Genomic DNA, 13493 nt, shown 5'->3' with positions numbered 1-13493 from the left:
GTATTGGGAGGAAGAGAAGGAAAGAGGACTGGGACATTGAGGAGCCAAAGAGGTTGCTGTACAATGAAGGAGATGACACAGAGCCTTAAAGATGGGCTGATAATAAGAATTGATGTAGGGACTTCTCTAGGGGTCCCGTGGCTAAGACTCTGAGCTCCCAACGCAAGGGGCCTGAGTTCCATCCCAGGTCAGTGAACTAGAGCCCGCATACCACAGCTAAAGATTCTGATGCTGCAACTACAGAGACCCTGCACACCACAACTAAGAAAGACCAGGCACAGCCAAATGCATATCAAAAAAAGAAAAAAGAAAGAAAGAACTGATGCAGTAAGTACTAGGTAAGTATTGACTGATTCTTCAGGATGAATATAATGTGATAAGATCATGGATAAGCTATTTAAGTTCCCCCCTTAGCTCCCTTATACATGAAACAAAGATGGTCACAGTACCGACATTATTAGGCTGTTGTGAACATCAATTGTTTTAATACACTCCTACCACCTAGGAGAGTTCCTGACTTATATTAAGAGTTTGGATAAATAGTACCTTTGACTGTCACTCTCATTATAGGACTGGCCACACTAAGATAATTAAGGATAGAAACAAATGACAAGGTTGACCCTAAAGTTTATTTTCTAAGAGACTGGGGAAAGATGGCCTTGTTACACAAGAAGTAGAAACACTTTTACAGCTTCATTTGTTCACCTCAGAGCCTTAGGGTAGATGCTCAGATTTTTAAAAAGGAACAGAAAAGCACCATGAAAATCACTGCCTACTAAATCAAATGCAGGGGAAATAATAAAGAATGTATTAATAGAATTATACAAATCTCTAACAGATGTTGGTTTCATGATATCCACAAGGATATGGAATAGGCAAGTTTTAACTAGATGGAAAGTTTGCAGCATAGTTTTGTCTTTCTTTTTCCATAAAATGATAAAAACAATGGGATGACAAAAATGCAGTGCCGTAATTCTGTAATTCAAATATGGTCAATTTTGTTGAAAACCAAGAAAACACAAGAACATGTGTGTGTGTGTATCTCTCTATATATCTATATATTATCTATATCTATGTGTATGTATGTGTGTTAGTTGCTCAGTCATGTCTGACTCTTTGTGACCACACGGACTGTAACCCACCAGGCTCCTGTGTCCATGGAATTCTCCAGGCAAGAATACTGGTGAAAGTGAAAGTTGCTCAGTCGTTTCTGACTCTTTGCAACCCCATGGACTATATAGTCCATGGAATTCTCCAGGCCAGAATACTGGAGTGGGTAGCCCTTCCTTTCTCCACTGAATCTTCCCAACCCAGGGACTGAACCCAGGTTTTCTGCATTGCAGGCAAATTCTTTACCAGCTGAGCCACAAGGGAAGCCCAAGAATACTAGAGTGGGTAGCCGATCCCTTCTCCAGGGGAACTTCCTGACCCAGGGATTGAACCCGGGTCTCCTGCATTGAAGGAAGATTTTTTATAACCATCTGAGCCACCAGGGAAGCCCTATCTATATCTATTATCTATGTCTATATTTATATCCTGGATCATCACAGAGTGAAACTCCTGGGAGAGTGTCCAGGAGTAGAGAATAGAGAATTGTTATAGTGGAAAGTTGAATACCTTATTTTAGAGACCCTGCATTCAACTTTAGAATTCATCTGCTTTAAAATACCCATGACAGGTAATGTCCATAATCACTAGGTGAGTTACATTTATCGTACTCGGATGCTATCAAGGATTGAACCCGCGCTTCCCACATTGGTGGGCAGATTCTCTAACCCTGAGGCACCAGGGAAGCACTTGAGTACCCTGGAGGGCCATTATTTGGTCAGTAACATACATCTTCACTTATATTAACTCCCTACAATTACATGAATAGGAAATTTATTTGGAGAAATTTATACTGGAATTAAATATGATCTTCGAAACCAGTGTCACAGTCTTTGAACCATAACAGGAATTTTGTGATTTATTATCTGCCAAATGGGAAAAATATCTTCCAAAGTATTGAGTGACAGAGAAGCACTAAATTAATAAAGCAGGGTTGCTTAATGCATAGCATTTCTCTGTACATAAAATAACAGATTTCCCTCCAACAGATTTCTTGTTAGTGGAACGGATGTATTAAAATAATAGCATTTCATATAACAAGGTTATATATTACTTAGATTGCTTCTGCACTCTTTTTTCTATACAAATACAATATATTATTTTCATGTTCAGCTGTATTAGCCATAGTTCCGAATGTACTTATTTATCTGATGTAGGGTTAATGTGGTATCAAGAAATTTTATGAAGTTAGAATTTCTGGCTATTGAACAAGAGTTACAGCAACAGCAAAGTCTTTATACTAGATGTGATACAAAAAGAAGGAAAAAAAAAACCTAATATAAACTAGGGGAGAATATTCTGATAATGACCTTCTTACATGCATTTCATATTGTGCAGATTATGAACTGGGCCAGCATGTCAGAAAACTGTATCTTTAATTGGTCTTTATAATCGTCTTTCTAACCTCTGAAAGATATTAGCTAATAAAGGAGAACACGGCTTGCATTATTTAGGGCCTGAATAATTAGGAAGTCAGTCTCCATATCAGAGCTGATATGCTTTATTATTGTAAAAATCTAGGGTACCATATTAACTACATCTTTGCTATCTGAAAGACAGACATTGAGGTGGTTGGCAGAGATATGCAATAGCTTCTCAGATCTGAATTGTTCATTTCCATTGTAAAGCAAACTTGTTTTTCTTTCATTTAAATTTAAATAATGGTCTCTACCAACTGGTTGAGCAACATTAATGTCTTCAGTTTCCTTTGGGATAAAAGAAACTAGTTTACTTACCACAGACCACATCTAATTCATAGCCTCTCATCTAGTCAATAGCAGCATTTGCTATTAAATGCTCTGAAATGGAAAAGTGCTGAACACAGGAAAAAATAAATTAAAAGGAAATTAAATACTCTCTAACAGATGGACCAATTAGTTATAAACTTCAATGAGGTAAAAAAATGTGCTCTGTGTTCAGGATTTTGTGTGTATTGTTTGTCAGTGTGTACGCAGGCATGTGCATGCCTATAGTCACTCAGGAAACTTCCAGGCCTCCCAAAGACGTCAGCATTGAATGGACAGCAGGCTGAGGGTGGAGCGGAAGGTCTTAACTACACAGGGACACAGAGATGACACCACAAGCCCATGTTTAGGTGGGGACAGGAAGAGGTGTGTCTACACTTGGATTGTATGGACAAGGTTTCAGTGATTCTTTACATTCCAGTTCAGTGCACCTCAAGAAACTGGTTCCTATTATGTGAAAAACTCCTAAGTGAGTCCTAGGATATGTTCAGCTGTATAAGATATAGCCTTTGCATATAATTCATACACACTCTCAATACACATACACACATGCATAACGCACACACATATTAGAACAGTCATGTTATGAAATTTAGGAAATGCTGGGGAGACTTTAAAAGGACAATACTCCAGACACATTTTCTTAAAAATAAGTGTTATACAAATGGAGAAATTGTTAGGATAACTAGAAGACATTAAAAAACATAAAAAATATGTGTGGAGTTTGTTTTCATTCTAACAAACCAACTATGAGCAGATATTAAGACAATCCAAAAAAAGTAAACACAAACTCAGTATTAAAAGATATTGAAAAGAAACATTATGTGGACTGTAGCCCAGCAGGTCCTCTGTCCATGGGATTCTCCAGGCAAGAATACTGGAGTGGGTAGCCATTCCCTTCTCCAGGGGATTCTCCCAACCCAGGGATTGAACCCAGTCTCCTGCATTGCTGGCAGATCCTTTACTGTCTGAGCCACCAGGGAAGCCCAGAATTCCCCATTAAAATTAACAATGATCTAAGTCAAAGTATCAGATAGTGTTACAAATACCAACATGAACTTTGTTGTCAATGAAGACAGAATACACCTGCACCCCTCCCCTACAGAAATGTCCTCCGATCCCTTTGGCTTTAGATTATTTGGCCTTTTCTTTGCATTTGAATGTCAGAGAGGTGACATAACGTGTTGATGGAGAGTGTGGGCTTTGGAGTCAGAGGGCAATTGCTGCCAGTGTTGGCTTCCTACTTATCAGATGGCTAACTTGGACCAAGTTACTCAAGAAACCTCTAGAGGTCTCATTCTTACCATCTGTAAATCAGTTTATCCCTTGTGGGACTGTGGAGAGGATTTAATTAGAGGGTGTCACACAAGGCAAACAGCTTAGAAGAAACAAATTAGGAGGAACATCTCAACAGAACTATCTTTGAATTTTGAGCAAATGTTAAAGTAGCACTGATTTCTCATTATATGTACTTTCAACTCTCTGTCATGTGATGTGTAGAGGAGGCTGAAGTTAGGATGAAGGTACTATGGGAAAACACCTAGGTCAGACCATCTATTTTGAAAGCCAGGAACATCAGAAGTCTCACTCCCCAGGGTTCTCAGCGTCAAGACATCAAAAAAATGTACTCTGCTTCTGTAAGTTGAACTGATGTCTTTTAAATTATCTCAGTGACTCAGAGAATCCTGTCTTTTGAGAAAAAAAAAAGTGATTTTTAATACTGTGAACTGGGAAAGAATATAAATATCATCAGAAAGATGCATATTAGCGGCTTACAGAGATTCAAAAGAACAAGAAGTAATTTTCAGTTTGTGAGAACAGTGAAGCCTACATGGGAGAAGTGGCTTTTGAAGGGAGCTTCTAGAAAGCTTGAAGAAAAAGGGGGCTGTGTCAAATGTAGGGAGAAGTAGAAACAAAGGCACACAGAACCATTGTGAATAATAATTATCTTCTGTATTTCTGTAAATATTGTGGTAGTAAATCATGAAAACATCACTGAAAGATCTTTTTTTTTTAATTTGACTTTGAAATCTTATGAATTTATTTTTAAATTATATTTTGAGACATAATTGATGCATTATAAATCACACATTTTGAATTGTGCAGTGTAATAAGTTTGACACAGGTGTACCACTGTGAAATGAACATCATACACAAGAGAATAAATGTGCCCATCACTCCTAAAAGTTTCCTCATGACTCTGTAATTTCTGTCCCTTGATAGTCAGCCCTCTAAGCCCTAGTAACTACTGACATATTTTATGACCCTGTCAATTAGTTTTCATTTTCTAGAAATTTGTAAGAATGGAATTATACACCGTGTACTCCTTTATACCTGTTTCTTCCACTCAGCATAGCTATCTTTTGAGATTCATCCATGCTGTTGCTTATATCAAGAGTTTAGTTCTTTTTACTACTGATTATTAAGCTTCCCTAGTGGCTCAGTGGTAAAGAATCTGCCTGCCAATGCAGGAGACACAGGTTTGATCTCTGGGTCAGGAAGATCCCTTGGAGAAGGAACTGACAACCCACTCCAGTATTCTTGCCTGGGAAATCCCATGGAGGAGCTTGATGGGCTACACAGTCCATGGGGTCCCAAAAGAGTTGGACATAGTGACTAAACAAGTATTTCATTATATGAAAACTCCACAGTGTATCCATTTGTCTGCTGATGTTCATTCATATTGTTTCCATTTTTTACTATTTCACATAAACTTGCTACCAACATTTACATAGCCATTTTGACATATACTTTTCCTTTGGGTAAAAACTTAGTGGAATGGCTGGATCATATGGTAGGTGTGTAATTAATCTTTCTTTAAAAATTCTATTTTTTTCCTGCCAAACTGATTGTATCTTTTGATATTTCTATCAACAGTGCATGGGAATTTTGTTTCAAATTCTCAATAACATTTAGTATTGTCAATCTTTTAAATTTTATCCATTCTAAAAAAAATGTGTATTGATGTTGCCTTGTGCTTTTGATTTTTCTAATAACTGATATAGAATATCTTTTATGTGCTTTTTTCCCCAAAGTATACATTTGCGGGGAAATGTCTTACATTTTGCTAATTTTTTAACAAGATATTTGGTCATTAATGAATTTTTAAATGTTCATGATCTGTAGCTTTCTATTTCATATTTATTTTGTAAATCATATGGTTACTATAAGTGCATTTCTTATGTTCATAAAGTTAAGTAGAGGCAAGAAAAACATAAAAAGACACAAATAGATCTTCTAGAGATAAACACCACAATGTCTGCTGTAAAAAATATCTTGGAAGGGATTAATGAGATTAAACATTGCAAAGAAATGAATTCTACACGGTAAAGTATTAGTCGCTCAGTTATATCTGACTCTTTGAGACCCCCATGGACTGTAGTCTGCTAGGTTCTTCTGTCCATGGAATTCTCCAGGCAAGAGTATTGAAGTGGGTTGCCATTTCCTTCTCCAGGGGATCTTCCCAACCCAGGGATCAAACCTGAGTCTCTCACATTGGAGGCACATTCTTTACCATCTGAGTCACCAGGAAAGCCCTCTACATGGAAACTAAAAGGCATATATGGTTGGAAATATAATTCAAATCTCTCTAAAAGATATTTGATTGTCTAAACAAAAATTTTTACTGTTTTTTGTGCTTAATATTTTGTATTCTTTCTTATAAATCTGCTTCAGGGGTTTTCTGGAATTCAGTTAAATTACTTGGAAAAATATGATCCTTTGAGTCTTGTTTTTTAAACTTGTTAGGCACCACCAAATATAGTTGTTCCTCACTGCTTAGGCAAGACCCCTTTGAGTACTTCACCAATGCCCAGTGAAGTTTTTCAAATTTAAGTCTTAGGAACAAGCACTACTTTAGCATTGTGTGACCTCTGGACAATATTTCGCTTAATTATTTTGCAAGGTTCACTACCAGGGCTTTCCCGGTGGCTCAGCAGTAAAGGATCTGCCTGGTATGGAGGCGACACAGGAGACTTGGGTTCCATCCCAAGGTCAGGAAGATCCCCTGGAGGAGGGCATGACAATACACTCCAGTATTCTTGCCTGGAGAATCCCATGGACAGAGGAGCCTGGGGGATTATGGTTTATAGGGTTGCAAAGGGTCAGACACGACTAAAGTGACTGACCACGCACGCATGTATATGTGTGTGTGTGTATGTATATTATACTTTCTTTACCTCTATGAACTAGTAGTATTCTGCAAATACTTGATAGTGCGTGCACGCTCAGTCACCTCAGTTGTGTCTAACTCTTGATTCTCTATTTGCACAGCTTTCATTTCCCCTGTCTTCTGTCCTCCAAGCCCCAGCCACTTTGATCTTCCTCAGCTCTCAGCTCCACCTCAACTCAGGAAGAACTTCAAGCTTCACCTGAGTTCCCCCTTCCGATGCAGCCTCAGGGAAATACTCTCTAGGCCCTAACCTGGGGCAATTATTGAACTCATTTTGCAGGTTTTAAATATTTAGGGTCCCCTGCTTTTCATTGGGCTTCCCTGGTCGTTCAGCTGGTAAAGAATCCACCTGCAACACAAGAGACCTGGATTCGATCCCTGGCTTGGGAAGATCTCTTGGAGAAGGGAACGGCTATCCATTCCAGTATTCTGGCCTGGAGAATTCCACAGTCCATGGGGTCACAACAAGTCAGACATGACGCGTGATTTTCACACTGTTCTTCACTGTCTAAAGGCCATGGTCAGTTTCTTAAAAATCACTGTTTCTCACATTTTATCTGTTTGGTTTCAGGAGGGAAAGTGTATCCAGCTCCTGTTACTCCATCTTGGTCTGAAGGGCAAGTGTGGAACATTCTAACAGAAAGGCCTTACACTTTCCTAAGTTATGCTGAAATACCTATTTATATTAGGGAAGACAATTCCAGACTTCTTTTGCCAGCTACTTATCAATAGCAGGTTTCTTTTCTTATAACCTGGAGCCAGACATTTGCAAATGCCAGAAGCACTGGGGTAACTTGAAAGGCAATGGCTTTCAGATTCTTCAGCCTAGAAAAATGGAACACCAACTATATAATTTGAGCCTTGATAATGAAATTGATCTAGTTTGAGCACTGGAAAAAATAATTCTATAAACCTATTTAATCCTGACTGGCTAAGGTATATTTTCTACATTAAAAAGATATATCCTCAGGTTCTGAGAATGTCAAAATATGGTATACATTTTTTTCTTCCCTTCCATTGCTTTTACCCAAAACCTTCTTCCTGCATTGTGTCCATTAGTCCACTGTGAAGCAACCAAAACAGCTTTACCTATTCAGTACTGCAGGCATTTTACACATGTACTTTCTTTCCTCAAAAATATGGGCCTTGAAATTCATCCTTGCTGTCTGCTTAGGGTGTCATGTATTGAAGCCAGTCAAATCTTTGGCCTTGAGTATATCTCTATGAAATTCATTTTGTTCATTAGTCAGATGGGATAATAACCACTCCTGTTTGATTTAAAACTGGGTAAATGTCATTTGTTATATACAGGTTCTACAATTCTAGCTGAGATTCTCAACATTATTCTTATGTATTATATTAGAATTTTAAGTATCAAAGACTACACCCTTTCAAGATAAACACTTTTAACATAGTCCTTGCTGATGAATTTTAAAATAATCAGAAAGGCTAACTGAATTGCCATCTTCCATGTTCAAGAAATTATCTCCAGGAGCAAGCTCCAGGAGTTGGTGACCAACAGGGAAGCCTGGTGTGCTGCAATCCATGGGGTCCAAAGAGTCAGACATGACTGAGTGACTGAACTGAACTGACTGATGGCCTTTGTTCTTCCATCAACATCTGGTTGAAATGAAATTAACTTATCTGTTTCATCAAGTGCAGTAACCGAGTACTTTTTTTTTTCCCCTACAGAGTAAGAAAGTTTAAGTTTCATTTAAGGATAAAGACCAAAAACCAAAGAAAAATATGAGCAGTAATAGCTCCAATTATCATGAATGAAAATATTTGGCTTTTAGTAAGAACAGATTAGAATATGATGGCAAAAAAAAAATTGTAATGAACAGCAATAATTTTTTTTCCCTAAACTGGCCAAAGTCAGGAAAAAAAAAAATTGCATGCTAGCTATGTTGTCAGAAATGAGAATAATAATTAGTTAAGCTAATCACAAGAAATAAAAACTATCTTTTTTTTAAAAAAAAAAAGCATGAGTCAAATTTCCCACCTAGCAAGAAAACAAGCTTTCTGGGGGGGTCAATTGCTGCACTTTCCAGAGTATACGATTTTTTACATCCAAAACAAAGAAGACATGTGAGTTATCACTTAACACATTGTCTGATTTTTATCAAATTCATTTAACAAAATTGTGTTATTCATGTTGAAGTACAATAACTGTACATGCATCTATAATGAGGCATGTTTAAGAAAAAAGGGGGATTTTGCTACCAGTGACTGGAGAAAATGGCATCAAGGCTGGAAAAGCCCATGAAAATGACGTACATGGCATTCATTTTTCACTTCATCAGTACCATAAACCTTTCCATATATATCAACTGCAAATGTAGCATATGTTATATTTGAATAGTAAGTATTAAATTAAGTTTTTTGAACTTGCCTGGGGCAGTAATCAGCATATTCAACTTTTTCATAGAGGGAAAAATATATTTGACTTCCAAATGAATACATAGAAAGCAATGTATTTTGAGTTATCAAAGAAACTTTAGAATTCAAACTATTTACAAATGGGAATTGACTGTATTCTGATCTTATGGTAGCTTAAGAGAGAACACAAAGAAGCAATATCTTATCTCCCTACTTTATCAATAGACATCAATTTGGGGAAAAATGATATTGTTAAGAAATAGAAGGCAATACTAAAAATTTAGAAAAATAATGTATCCTTTTTGTTTGCTGAATTCAGATTTCAAAACTATTTAGCTTTTTGCTGTTGTTTGTGTTATAACAAACAAATTAAAAAGATAAATATGATAATTTACAAAACTGGTTATGTTTTGTAGACAGGATTTCTAAGTAATAAAAAATAGCATAATTTTGAAAAAAAAATTTCTCAGTAATGATTTCATATGATTTTTTTTCTTCTAGCAATCTCTCCAACGATTTCAGTAAAAAATACAACCATTAACAACTATTGAGTATTTGTTACAAGCCACATCTAGTGTTAAATAGTATACCTTTACTATCTCACCTAATTTTCCTACGAAGAATTGTTACTAAATTATACTTTACAGACAAGGAAACTGAGGCTTAGATCAAGCAATTTTCTTAACATCACACAGTAACTAGGAGAAGCAGGCAGAATTCAAAACTAATAAGACTACGACTAGCAGACTGGAAGATGCATTTAACCAGATGTCTCTTCTATGGATCCTATGAAGGGACAAAATAAGTTGTTCTAATAATGGGTAATGTTTATTGAGCACTTACTGTTAGGCTAGACAATCTTCATTTCACTTTACATGTGATAGCCCATTTAGGTGTCATAACAATCTATGAGTGAATAGCATTACCCATCCAATTAAAAAGGAAAGTGTAACAAAGCACAGAGGTGGCTCAGATGGGAAAGAGTCTGTCTATAATGCAGGAGACCTGGGTTCGATGCCTGCATTGGTACAATCCCTTGGAGAAGGGACTGGCTACAGTCCACAGGGTCACAAAGAGTTAGACACGATTGAGCGATTAACACTCATTTTTACAGAGATTTTAACTCTCTTACTTGCTAAAGATCATATAGCTGATAAGTGGAGCATTAGGGCTCAAATCTTGGACTGTAGAGTTCTTATATAATATTAATTTTTATATCTAAGCTTTGGACAATAGGGCAGCAAGAAGCTTCAGGACATATTCACTGTCAAGAATTTAGAGATTAACCATAATACAGAGATGTGCTTTAAATGTGGAGATTTCAACTCAGTGAAAACCACGTAAAAGGCTTTTGCGGTTATCCAAGCATGAGGCTGCAAATAACTATTTTCATTATAGTGAAAACTGAAAGAAAAGTAATATATGTATATTATAAATTAAAGAACAATCACAATTTATGAACCCAGTTTGAGAAGCCAGTGAAAGTGACCAAAAGTTTTGGAGTTATGCTGCTGGCATTGGCATATGGTAACAGGCAAGTTTTTGAGAAAATAATGCATTGGTAATTAATATCTATATTAATCAACTTATTTTGTTTCTATGTCATCACTTAAGTTGATTTGAAGCTTGTGCAATATTTACTGTCTATATAAAGGACATGGGGAGGATGGTGGATGCGATGATTTGGGAGATTGAGACTGACATTGATACACTAACATCTGTAAAACAGATAGCTAGTGGGAATCTGCAATAGTGGAGAGAGCTCAGCTTGGTGCTCTTTCGTGACCGAGAAAGGTAAAATGAGGAGACGGGGTGGGAGGGAGAGGATATATGTGGACATATAGCTGATTCCCTTTGTTGTACAGCAGAAACTGACACAACAGTATAAAGCAATTATACCCCAATTAAAAAAAAAAAAAGAGTAGAGGAAGGCATTAGAGAGGAATGACTGTTAGAAACCAGTTTTTGTTCCATATCCTGAGATTCCCTAAACATGACACTAGCTAAATCACTAAATATTCCTGAACATTGCTATGTAATACGCAACCTGAACTTATATAAGGGCTATAAAGATCACAACATCTCATATATAGGGTATGGCTTTGTAACAGGCAGAGGAGAAGAAAAAAGATTATCATTATTTCTATGTTGAAATCCCTACTCTTAGATTATACACACCCTTGTTGCACTATCTGTAAATACTATTCTTGATGGTGGCATGGGTTCATATCTCAGCTCTACCACTTAACCTCATGTTTTGAGATCTTGAACAGATTTCTCAAATTCTGTGCCCACTGTGTAAATGGAATACATAGTAGTATACAACTCAAAAGATTGTATCAAACATCTGTGATACAATCAGTGCATGTAAAGTGCTTATAGTTTTACCTGAAATACATACTAGATCAATAACAGTCATTATTATTATTAATACTAACATCATTATTATTTTTTTTGTTCAACCATATAATGCTGTTCTTATGGGTTATCATGGTCATTTGGATTTCACTAATTTAATATGTACACAGATAAATATAACAATTTTCACAGGTATTGAAATATTTAAAGATATGTATAATGATTTCCTAAATGTAACACTTCATCACATAATCAATATTTGTGCTGTTTTTAATTATGCAAATAGAAAAAAGTTGATACAATGCCTTCAACATGTATCCAAAATGTGCTGTACTTATTTTTTGCTGAACAACAATAATTATTTATTATCCAGTTGTTTAAAGTGTTCCTCTTACTATATAATAAGTAAAGACTGGTTCTGGTATATCACAGTTTGATTGAAAGGTACAATGACCTTTTGTATTTTTTCTTAATTTTCAATCAGTGTGTTAAAATAAGCCAATGGGGAAGGCAATTTCCTTGACAGATATTTTCATAGTAAAAAAATATCAGCATATTTTACAGATTACAAAATATTTTCAAATGTTACCATGTGACTATCATTTCAGTGCATGTATTTCTGTGTAATGGCATTTGCCATCTTGCATTCTTGCAAGTAAGTCTTCTTTCTTAACACACTGTATGTTTTTTGCCTATCTTTCTCAGTTTGTGTCTATTCATAATTAATCTCTAAGTTCACCTCATAGACCTCTCCTGCATGTTCTCTTAGCCAAGGAAACAAGTACTCAGGAGTGCAGCATCATAGGCTGAGTACAAAGGATTCGCATGCCACTCTCTGTGTTAGAGAACACTGATGTGATTCTCAGGAGCCAAGCTTCTTAGCAACGAAATGAAGGATTTACAGCCCTCCAGGTTTCTCAGCTACCAAAGCTCTTGAAGGCTTTCAAGAGCAGACCTTTTTAGCAAAGGGCTGGATTCTTTTAATGCACTCACTTTCAAAAGGTAACATACATATTTTCCAGTGTAATGTGGATGCTATTAAAAGGGAATTTACATGGACACGAACGTCAGTGGGAATGAAATAGGATTGTCCTCTTCTCAGACTCATTGTTGCTCCAAATATTCACAAAACCAAGATCATGTCACTCCTTTTATTCACATTTTTTATGGCTAGCTTATTTGTAGAGCACTGTCAATAGTAATTAATGCCTTTTTAAGTGTGTAGGTTCAAACAAGATATTTATGAGAGATGGTGTAACATTGCATGGAGAAGAGGGCAGCTAATTACTAAAGACTTTATTGAGTGTGAGTTTTGATATGGCTCTTTTATATATAACTCTAGAGAATATACACTAATAAGAGACACCATCCATTTCTTTGAAGTAATACAGAATTTGTCAAATGCTCCTAAAATAATGTGAATTTGAAGTTGCATCACGACACTACCAAGTCCCCCTTCCCCTTCTTTTTGTATTTTGAGTGATTTTAAGTGTATACAATGCCCTTATAGTTACCCATTTCAGGAATATTATGGCTAAAGAACATCAAATTCTCTTTACCAAGATACAGTTACATGCCCAGTGTGGCCAAACAGGTTCATTTGTTGAATACTGAAATGTGTAAGGTAATATTCTTGTCATTGGGACTTCTACAATGAAAAGGTATTAACTTTCTCTGAAGATCTCACAAAGGAGTCATACCATCACCTCTTCATGGAGTTGTAAGACCTACCA

This window comes from Bubalus bubalis, chromosome 3 (assembly GCF_019923935.1).
Source record: "Bubalus bubalis isolate 160015118507 breed Murrah chromosome 3, NDDB_SH_1, whole genome shotgun sequence".
NCBI lineage: Eukaryota > Metazoa > Chordata > Mammalia > Artiodactyla > Bovidae > Bubalus > Bubalus bubalis.
This window is presented reverse-complemented; position numbering follows the sequence as displayed.